The 12,044-nt window shown below is 34.9% G+C and overlaps 1 protein-coding gene across 1 annotated transcript in view; it reads left to right on the top strand.

Moving 5' to 3' along the window:
- The window catches only part of LOC140436192 (uncharacterized), an 821,182-nt gene that overhangs the window by 296,597 nt on the left and 512,541 nt on the right, over positions 1-12,044 (top strand).

Below are 12,044 nucleotides of genomic sequence, written 5' to 3'. Positions count from 1 at the left end.
TTATTAAATGATTGTTAGTTCCTCGAAAAGCTCTGGCTTTTAATATTTTTTGTTGCGTATATGAACATATCTAAATTATAAATCAAATCCCAACATAAATGTTAAAAAGGGAGTCATTAAATCATTATATGATAGAACTAAAATTGCCTGTTCTAATGACAATCCGTTTTTAGAAGAGAAATAATTATTATAACATCTATTTGAGTAAAAAATGATTATCCGATGTCGGACGTCATGCATACGTAAGTCAGTAATTTTCCCGATTCAAATTCATAACAGGCAACCCACAATACGCGGCTCAGAGTAGTGGCAAAGAATATAGACGCTTAAGCGTCTATCTTCTTTGGTAGTGGGTCAGGCTCTAGACATTAGTTGGTCATCTCGGGTTCTGGTTGACGACTGCGTACCACTCGATTTTGTAGGGATAGACCAACCGTATCACGTAGGTGGTCGAGGGATAATGCATCCCTCGACGTTGGGTATGCATCCTCATTTTGAAATGCAACAAATTGGATAAAAGCCCCAAATAGTTGATTTTTAAAAATATATTGTGCTTTGGGGTTTAAAATTAATAGTTTTCCGAAAACGTGTAGTGATTGAGACAAGTGGTTTCTCAGAGCTTGACAAACATAATATAAATAAGCCAATTTTTTTTATTAGCTCATATCATATGGGCTTGAGGATCGCTTTGTATATAAGCAGTTTATTCTTCTTCTTCAGCCTTCTTTATTCATTGTTGGATATAGGCCTCCTCTAATTGCTTCCACGCTTTTCTATCTTTTGCAATTCTCATCCACTGTTTTATCGTCTATCCATCTCTTTTTGGGTCTTCCCACGCTTCTTTTTGTTTCTCGAGGTCTCCAGAATGTTACTTTATGAGACCATCTATTGGTGTCTTGTCTTGCTACATGTGCTACCCATTGCCATCTCCATGTCGCTATTTTTTCCATGATATCGGTTACTTTAGTTCTTCGACGTATTTCGGTGTTAGGAATTTTGTCTCTAAGGCTTATATTTAACATGGCCCTCTCCATGGCCCGTTGAGTTACTCTTAATTGTTCTGCCATTTTTCTTGTTAAAGCAGTTTATTATCCAATCTTAATTTAGTTTCGACCAATCAACCAGTCTTCTTCTTCTTAACATGCCATACACCAAAGTGCGTAGGCGACTATCTCATTACTAGAATTCTGTTCTTGGCGGCGTGACACAGCTCGCCTGTATTGTGTATTCCTGTCCATTCTTTAATATTTCTTAACCAGGATAATTGTTTGCGGCCGGCTCCTCTCCTACCTTCGATCTTCCCTTGTAGGATTAACTGAGGTATTTCATATTTTGCTCCTCTCAATATGTGCCCAAGGTAACCAATCTTGCGTTTTTTAATTAATTTAAAGAGTTCTCTTTCCACGCCGGCTCTCTTAAGGACGTCATCGTTTCGAACTCTATCCACCCAAGGTATGCGCATCATTCTTCTTAATGACCACATTTCAAATGCTTCAAGTTTGTTGATAGATGTTTTTTTCAAAGTCCACGTTTCCATGCCATAAAGCAAGATGGACCATATGTAGCACTTGACCATTCTGTAGCGTATTTCGAAATGTAGATTTTGATTACATAGAAGCGGTCTGAATTTCACAAAAGCTTGTCTTGCCATTTGTATTCGGGTTTTTATCTCTTGTTGTGGATCCGATTGGTCATTGATTGTGGTGCCAAGGTATTTAAAAGTTTTCACGCGTTTTATGCGATCGTCACCTATGCATATTATCGGGTTTTCTGGAGGGTTTCTGCTAATGACCATATATTTCGTTTTCAAAATGTTGATTTTGAGGCCATATTTTTTACCTATGCTATTCACCCTATCAAGTAATAACTGCTGATCTTCCAATTTATCAGTTATAATCACTGTGTCGTCTGCATAGCGTAGGTTGCTAATTGGTATGCCGTTCACCTTAATGCCTAATTCCGTGTCTTCTAATGCTTCCGCAAATATATTTTTAACATATAAATTAAAAAGTCAACCAGTACATATGTCTAAATTTAATGCTCAGTTGTTTTCTTTTGGTAAAGATGTGCTTCTGCGAGGTTAATCGTTTGTCAAGATAGATACCTATTTTGTGTAGTTCAACTTAATTAGTTGCTTGCCATTGAGTGTGACCGGAGATCATTCACGTCGTTTCATTGTGAAGATTACATGTGTCACTTGGTCTCATTCACTCTAATTTGCCATTTTTTAGCCAAGTTTCTACTTAATTTAGGTTTTCTTGTAAATTTTATGATGTTTTTGTGGTATTAGAGTCCATGGTCAGTATTGCGGTGTCATCTGAAGAAGTAGCAACTTCTGTGTTACTGCTGAATGGGAGGTCTGCAGTGAATAGCAGCAATAAAATAGCTCCTAGTACGCTTCCTTCTAGAACAGCTGCTTTGATAGGGTGGAGCTGAGTGTATTCATCGTGCTGATTTACCAGGAAGTATCTATCTGATAGGTAGGATTTTAGAAAGGAAAAAAAAGGATATGGCAATTGTTTCTTTATCTTATAAAGGTAAAGAATTTCAAGATACGAATTGCTAGCGGTTATATCGTCTATCCATCTCCTTTTGGGTCTTCCCATGCTTCTTTTTGTTTCTCGAGGTCTCCAGAATGTCACTTTATGAGACCATCTATTGGTGTCTTGTCTTGCTACATGTGCTACCCATTGCCATCTCCATGTCGCTATTTTTTCCTACTTACTTTAGTTCTTCGACGTATTTCGGTGTTAGGAATTTTGTCTCTGAGGCTTACATTTGTCTCTGAGACTGAGGAAGGTCTACATTTAGCATGTAGACCTTCATGCTAAACCTTATCGAAGGCTTAACTGACGTCTACGAAAGCTACTGAGAGGTAGGATTTACTTTCCATGGTGTAGGAGATTTTGTTTACTATTTGTGCACCTGCTAGATTATCTCATGCTTTAGCCTGAAGCTGAATTGGTGGTCCGGAATAAGTTTAGTTTCTTCTAAAATTGATATCAAGCCTATAAATAGAAGCTTTTCAAATAACTTTGATAGAATTGGCAGCAAACTTATAGGTCTATAGGAGTTAAGGTCTTCTGGTTTTTTTTTCAGATTTTGGTTCAGTAGATATTTGTTTTCTTTTATTGTACATTTTTGCAATAACTTGCCTATTATCAGATCAAACCCCGGGAATTTATTTGGTTTTGTATTTTTCATTTCTGTCAGCGTAAAGTTGACAGAATTTGAAGCGGGGCTTTTATTGAATCTCGCTAAAATTGTCGTCGGGATCTAGTTCGTTTAGTTAAAACAATTTTACTAGGTGTTCAACAAAGGCTGCGGCTTTTTCTTTGTTATGTCTGGCTCATTTACCCTACGTGTCTCTTATTAGAGGAAAATATTGTTGTGGTTGTTTTCTTGTTTTTTTTTAGCCTTCCAAAGTGAGTAGTCTGTACTTATCTTAAAAGATTGCAAGAAAACTCAGGTAATCCTCCATACTTTTGTTTTTAATAGTATTTAGTAACTTTATTAGATATTTAATAGCTCTGTTTAGTTTTGCTTTATCGCTTGCGTATCTCGATATCTGCCATTTTTTTTTTCGAAGCTGCCTTTTTTCTAGTATTTTGTGTTTGACTGTAGAGTCAAGATTTTTTCTTGGTCAATAGTCGGGGTTGCTGCCCACGCTGCTTTCTATATAGCTATTCTATTCTATTCTATTCTATTCTATAAAGCACGGATTTCTTGCGCGAAAAACGCTACAGATATACAAAAGATTCAAGTCTGATAACTGCATCTGCAGAAGAAATGTTAAGCCTGTAGCCAGTGTATTGGAAGCGCAAATGCAAAAATGTTATGTTTACAAAAAAGATTTTTGCATTAAATGTTTAAATGGTCTTCTTTTTCTTCTTCTTGTGGTGCCTATCCGTTACGGATGTTGGCTACTAGCGTGGCAATTCTAACTTTATTGACCGCAGCTCTAAATAGTCCTGAAGTGATCAAGAAAAACCATTTTCGTAAGTTCTGGAGCCAAAATATTCTTCTTCTTCATGGTCCTCTCTTTCCGTAGACCCTTCCCTGTAATATAAGTTGCAGCAGGTTATATCTATGATCGTTTCGCATTATATGTCCAAGATATTCTGGCTTGCGTTGTTTCACTGTGGATATAATTTCACATGTTTTATCCATCCGACGTAGAACCTCAATGTTTGTTATTCGGTCCACCCAGGAGATCCTAAGTATTCGTCTATAACACCGTCTATAACATCCGTCTATAACACATCTCAAACGCCTCGAGTTTCCCCATGGATGCCTCGGTTAGTGTTCATGATTCATTCCCATAGAGCAGCACTGTAAATACGTAACATCTCAATAAACGGATTTTCGTTTTTAAGGGTAGGTCGTGGCTCTTAAATATCTTGCTCATTCTGACAAATGCTGACCTGGCTTTTTTAATTCTTTGTTTTATCTCAACTGAGTGGTCCCATTGGTCGTTTATGGCGGTTCCTAAATAGTAGTAACGGGGCACTTGGTTTAAACGATGAGTGACACTTATTTAAAAATTAGAAATATTGTGTAAAATGGCCATGTTCTGTACATGATCAAACAATATTTAGCAATAGTAGCATAAAATACCGATTTACAGCTGAAGACTCTGGTAGATTTATACTAGAGAATATTCGAATACGTCTGTCCTCTATGACTGTCGGTTTCTAACTTTTTAACTTGGATATACATCTTGCAGATAGTTCTTTTATGGTATAATTTTTTAATCTCTCAGATATGATTCATTTACAAAGAACTACGTATTATAATGAATGCTGTTGGGAAAACAAAGAAGCTTTTACCCCAAAAAAATTACACTGTATATAACTAATAAGCAATCTGAGCCTTAATGTCTTAAAATTCTCAAGATCATATTTACACATTTTTGTAGTGCGGTGTCAGTTACAACTACCAATTCTTCAGCAAAAATAATGGACTGTTACAATAGTTCCTCTCCAAGAAGTTTTATGACATCATTAAGTAAAATCCTTCATTTCGCAAATGCTACACTTTCGCGCCGAATAAAGGTCTTAAAAGTAAATTTGTCACTGAAAAATGTGACATTTTTAACTGAAGTTAAATAGAAATACAGCCATATTCTTAACAATGAAGTGTCGTGACCCAGTTTGAGATATACGCGGGATGTATCTATTCTTTTCCTGTAAAATGTATTTTCTTTGAAATATTTTTGCATATAAAAGAAAAGAAAGTAAAGATGAGAAATTACAGTGGTGCTATTCTTATTAAGCTTTACTGACAGTATCGCATCGGGAGCAGCGAAATATATTAAGATAAACTCAAACAAAAGTTTTAAAAACGTTTTTATCAATCGTTCTTTGATATTATCAGGATGTTGATCAAAAACTAAAAAATTTCGGTGCTTGTTTTATTGTTGAGTAAAATATTAGTTTAAGAAATTATCACAAAATATGTGCTTAATTTAAGGAGTTTACTGCTACTTCAATATGCATTGTAACAATTTTTGTTCTCTGAAATGTACATAGACAATATAAAATTGTAACAAAGTTAGACTCTCTATTTGTAGAATAAAAAAAAAATAAAATATTTTCTTTCCAGATAAAGTTACATTTAAGTTTTAAGTAGCGAAATAGTTATTCTTGGCAACTATAAAATCCGCCATTTCCTATACAAAACATATTACACAATATGAATTTAAGAATGAGTTTTTCAAAACAGTTTTCCCTCATATTCTTCTTCTTATTAGTCGTTAACCTGATGCAGGTATCGTGATATCATGAAGCTATTAACTAAATTTCCCAATGTTCCTCCACGTTTTTCTATCTTCTGCCATTCTAGCACATTCTGACAATGGAGCGCCAATGGTAGCAACAATATGGTCCGTGTATCGTGTGGGAGATCTACCTCTATTTCTTTTGCCTTCTACTTTTCCCTGGATGGTAAGTTTTTCAAGACCATTTCTTCGAAGGACATGTCCAAAATAGCTTATTATTTGTTCTGATATTTGTGTTCTTAGTCTTTTCTTTATGTTTAGCTGGTCCAGTATGGATTCATTTGTTCTTCGGGCCACCCATGGTATTCTCAGCATTCGTCTCCAGCAGTACATCTCAAATACATCTATGTTCTTTTTGTCTTTCTCAGTAAGGGTCCAGCATTCCAATGCATAAGTAAAAACTGGAAAAACTAGACTTCTTACTAGTCTCATTTTTGTATTGGTAGTTATTTCATGGCTTTTCCAAATTTTTGTTAATTTTGCCATAGCGCTTTTTGCGATTGCTGACCGCCGCTTTATTTCTTCAGTACAGCCTCCTTTGTTGGTTATTAATGAGCCCAGGTACACAAATTTATCTACAACAGCGATATTGTTTATCATGACCAGATGATTTTGATTGTTGTTAGCTCTGTCAATTATCATGATTCTCGTTTTATCTCTGTTTATTTTAAGACCCATCGTTAAGCTTACGTCTTCTATCCGTTGTAGCAGGTGAATCAATTCAGCTTCAGAACTAGCGAGGATAGTAGTATCATCTGCATATCTCAAGTTGCAAATCTTCTTCCCGCCAATAATGATGCCACCGTTCCAGCCCTCAGTAGCTTTCCGCATTATCCATTCACCATAAATGTTAAATAGAATTGGGCTTAGTATGCAGCCTTGTCTCACGCCCTTTGTGACCCTGAAACTATCGGTTAGTTCCCCATTTATTCTAACTCTGGCATAATTGTTATTGTACAGGCTTTTAATTAGCAGTATCAGATGATTGGGGACTCCCATTTCAGACAAAACCTGCCACATTTTACTCCAGTTGACCAAATCGAAAGCTTTACTATAATCTATGAAGCACAAATATGTTGTGATGTTAAATTCTCTGGATTTTTCTACAATCTGCCGTACGTTTAAAATTTGTTCTCTAGTACCACGTCCGGGAACGAAACCTGCTTGTTCCTCCGCAATGTTAGGTAGTAAAAAGGGCTTTATCCTCTCGAGAATTATGTGTAAGAGTATCTTACTGCAATGCGCAATTAGAGCAATTGTTTGATAGTTACTACATAAATCTTTCGCTCCCTTTTTATGTATGGGAATATATAGTGATTGTGTCCAGTCCTCAGGCCATTTACCTGTCTCCCACACTCTTTGACAAATTTGATGTATTATATCCACTCCAACGTCATCTAGGGCCCAAATCATTTCAATAGGTATGTTATCTGGACCGGCAGCTTTCTGACTTTTTTGCCTCATAATTGCTGCTTCAACTTCACTTTCGAGTACGTCAGGTTCCGTCACCAAACTGGCATCTTCTTGTTGTGATGGGGCGTCTGTGCTTTCCTCCATCATCAGTCGTCCACAGTATTCTTTCCATCTGTGTAAAATATCTTTTTAAGAAGTGAGTAGAGTTCCGTTATCATCTTTGATAGCAAGGTAGTTTGGTGTAAAGGAACGCGTTATCTGCTTAATTTTTTTAAACATGTCTCTGGTCTCAGTTTTGGTTTTATGCCCTTCTATTTCCATGCAGATTTTGTTCAAGTGTGTGTTCTTGTCCTTTTTGCAGAGTCGTTTTATTTGACCGTTCAGTGCTTTATAGGCCTCTTTATCACTTTCACTTTTCAGTCCTGTGGCTTTTAAGCACTTCCTCTCCTGTATTTTAGTCCACGTGGAGTCTGTTATCCATTGTTTCCTTCTTTCTTCTCTATCACTCTTAATGTTTTTCGCAGCATTATGCAATATGGATTTTGTTTTTGTCCATATGCTATTTGAGGACTCTTCTGGATTTAATGATTGTTTGAGGTCACATAGCTTTTGCGTTGCGGCTTTTTTGTACGGATCGTTATATCTTAGATGCCATTTAGTTGTTGTATTTCCTGTTTTTGGACTGTTTCTTAACTTCATGCGGAATTCAGCTGATAAAAATTGATGGTCGCTATTACAATCCTCATATTAAATGTATGTAATTTTCATGGTAACCGTTTTGGGTGGCTTTTTCTAAACTAGAGAGCTCAGCGGGTCTACTTGCTCCATCGCAAAGGTTTATTGATCTGATTTAAAAATAGAAAAAAGGAGAAATTGTCTCAATAAAAGAGATGACGGCATCTGGTTACCTTTGAGAACAGTTAGGTTATCTTCGAGACGACATCTAGTTACATAGAGACCTCTCATAAAGCAAATATCTTACACTCAACCCTCCAATCAAAATCTTGTCGTCAGAAATGTTCGCGCCAACACTCGTGCCAATCCATGTGCCAATTCCCACACCAACCCTCACGCCAATCTCTACCTAAAGCACGTCACAATCGACGGTATAAATTAACCATCCGTTGTTTTCAGTACCAGTAATGCATTGGTTAGTGATGGGTGTAGTAGTGTCTGTAGCCTGGCAGGAGAATACCGAGATGTCGGTAGGCTGAAGGGACATAATCTTCTTTTACGATAATAATAACATGACGTCACAGAGTGATCAGGTGCGTCATTGGCAAACTATTTTCCATTTCCGATATTCTTCGTAACAACAAAACTTTTCATTTTTTTTTAAACAATTTGGTCGCTTTTAATTAACAAGTTGTAAATTTTTAACTATAAATAATTTATACCCATCTTTTTATAACTAATGTTTTACAGCGTCCAAAAAATAAAGTTTCATAAGGTTCCAATTATTTTTACCAAAAATGATTAAGTAGTAATCATAGGAAATAAGTTTTTTTGGAATTAATAACTAGGTCATAAATTACTAGTATATAAATAAGTATGGATACAAATAATTGTGGAACTTGCAAGAAGATTTAAGGATACGGGAGGAACAGAATATATATAGTAAAATTAATAAAACAAAGAACAGTTATATTTTTCTGCAGTGATTGTGATTTCTCTAAACAAATTCTATTTAGTAAAAAACTTTGTTTTCTTAAAGTTAAAAGTGATTTACAGCACCATAAAAGTCAAGAATTTAAACCAAGAAAAATGACTTTAATCGTGAAGTAAATAATGTACAACAAACAGCAGTTTATACTCAGATTTGTCACTGCATGGAGTCTGGTTTTCATCTTAAACATTCATGTAATACAAAACTACTGCAACGTTCAATAAATAATCGTAAATTATTTGTAGATGAAGAAAAATATGTTCAATTTTTAGAATAGCATTTGAAGCTATTTATATTATTTACTTCTTAGAAAACTACAATACTATGGACATTACATCACAGTATAATGTAAAATGTAGTATACTTATTTAATTAATAGAGAAGTTTTATTATCGAAAGGTTATAATATATCTCGAAAGGTTATAATAAATTACTTAAGAAAGTATATACAGATAAGTACAGATTATTTCCCTCTGACAAATGCACAGCGATATCCCTAAAACGAAATGGTCAAGCTTAATTATAGTTGTTTTATACCAATCTACAAAATTATTTAGATTTTTTAACTCACCTCATTATTATCATCTTCTGTTAAATCAATAACTACAGGTCTAATGTCTTCACGATCAAAAACAATTTCTCTATCCCAACAACACTGTATCTTAGATTCTGTATTCTTTATTGTTTTTGACGTGACAACGTCTTAAATTAGGTTGTGGCTCGGAGTCACTCATGAAAAAGTGTAACGCCCGCTCACGTCTGTTACGATGAGTCACCGAACGAGAGAGAGGCCCGCCGGACCGGCGAATGCCTTGCGTCTCTCTCCCACTCAAACATGATCGGTCCGCTGGTGCGATGCTATTTCTCCTATCATCGTCCTATCCTCAACAAAATCACTCAAATAGAAATCAGTTAAGTTTAAGTTTACATGTACAATGTTTTAGTAAACAAAATATATTTCTATAGTTAAAATTTGTGCAATTCTTATTTTCATTCAATTCCTTGTTCCTATTGTGCAATTTAATAATATTCATATCAATAAATATTCTATCGAGAAAAAGTAAATGACCAACACTACTTAACCTGCAATTCACAAACAATAACAAAAAACGCGAGAAATGAACTGCAATTCTCCAATATTTTGCCAACTGATAATTTACTAGATTATATCAGAATCTATGCATAGAGAGTTTGCTATATGGGTAAACATTAAAAGTTGCTAGAATGACATTATCTTAATCTTATCGTAAAATAACTATAATTATTTCAGATTGTGGGTGCCAGATCGTTGGGAAAGACACGACAACAAAAGTGCTAATGATCTTGCTAAATGAGCATCAGTTACAAAATATTTTATTCAGAGCTCACATTAAGGTCGGTACACATATACGAGCCAAACGGTATGCATACGGTATGCGAACGCTATATTCGTTAATGTGTACGGCAGAAAAAACCGCTTGTGTACTGTTTCATCGTGACTCGTCGCGAATCAAATTGTTGCGGTTTATTTCACGACTTCAAAGGAAGCTCGTCTTTCAGTTTGGACGGCGCTTACTAGACGCAGCGAACATTTTTATTGTGTCATCAAATCGACATTGTGTGAATGACGTGTTCCTTCCTAGAGAGACGTGAGAAAACAGTAAACTGATTATTGTACATATTTTTATTTTTGTTAAACAAGCAAAAACAGGAACATAAATCAGTACCCAAATTATAAATAAAATGAATCATTTCGCACATGTGTGTTCGTTGTTGGGTTGTCGCTTTCCATGGATCGAGATAAGTATGCGATCAGTACGATGTAGAATATTTTTCAAGGATCTGTACGCGTACGGTACGTATACCGTTCGGCTCGCATATGTGTACCCACCTTTAGACGTACTAAAAACCAGTGTTCGTAAACGGAAAAAAGTCTGGATCTGAACCAAACATAAATACCTATTACTACGAAAGTATACCTGTTCAAACAAATATTAAAATTTATATTTAAATGTATATGTGCTAATAGAGGTGAAGACAGCGGATAATAAGCGGTTATCAGCTAAGAATCATAACAGAGATCCTTATATTGGATATGCGCCAATCAGGAAATACCCACATGTAATGGATATGTTTGATCGATACTTAAGCTGCAGACTTAGGTTACCTTAAGGAACCAACCATATTTTGTATGACTTCGAGACACCAGTTTGAACACAGTAAACACTTTTAAAAACAACTAAGTACCTTCAAAAACATATAACGATCTACTAGCCTCTAACAGCTGGTACAAAGATTCAAAATTGTAGAATGGGCATTATACATCAATTGAAAATATACAATTAACCATTAGGCTGCCTTACATCTGGTGTTTAATATAGGGTTAAAAAAAAAGGTTTAAAGAATATCTTGATATAGCAAACTTTTAAATATCTACAAAAAATAGTTATGAGATGCCCTGTTTACTCGAGCTAAAAATGTCGTTTTATTTTACCACAGAAAAATCTTTTTTATACAAAAGTATTATACAAAATTCCTTTTTATCTACACACCTATCAACATGTAGTGTTTGTTGATTCCATTTTCTGAAATAACGTGGGACTTACTCAAAGCTTATTAGAGATCAAAAGGAGGGACACGAATGTAACAACCGAATACATCCCACTCGGTTTGTTTAGAATAAACCACATCTAGGTAACTTTGGCTTCTAAGCGTTTCGCTGTTAAAATTTTGTTTTAGGAAGCTGGCTTAAATAGCTTAGTATTTACATCTAACATCTAAGTTATTACGTCTAACAAGAAACTATTTAACAACAAAAGATTAATAAAAAACCTTCGAATTGCCCTTTATTGAAAAATATTACAGAGAAGCTCTTTGAGGTAGCTTCTTAAATTATCATATTTTGTTTTAAAATTAAACCATAAATTATAAAACAGTTTTTGTTTTATGTAAATGTGTAGATTAATAGCTAATTTTAAAATCGATTTTTAATTATTAAATTATTATTTGGAATTTTAGAATTCGAACATATTCAATTTTATTAAATGACAGCAAAATAAAATGATTTCCTTATTAGCCTAGAATTGGACGTTTTCCATAGAAATATATATTTTTTTGCTGGCCTTACTTTAGGATGTACCTTGTATCAATAATCACGATATGCGTCAGTCGCAAACTTTGTCAGTCCAGTCAGGTTAGACGAAAAAA

The sequence above is a fragment of the Diabrotica undecimpunctata genome, chromosome 3, assembly GCF_040954645.1.
Source record: "Diabrotica undecimpunctata isolate CICGRU chromosome 3, icDiaUnde3, whole genome shotgun sequence".
Lineage (NCBI taxonomy): Eukaryota > Metazoa > Arthropoda > Insecta > Coleoptera > Chrysomelidae > Diabrotica > Diabrotica undecimpunctata.
Note: the sequence above shows the minus strand (reverse complement) of the source record. Positions and strands in the feature narration are given on the sequence as shown.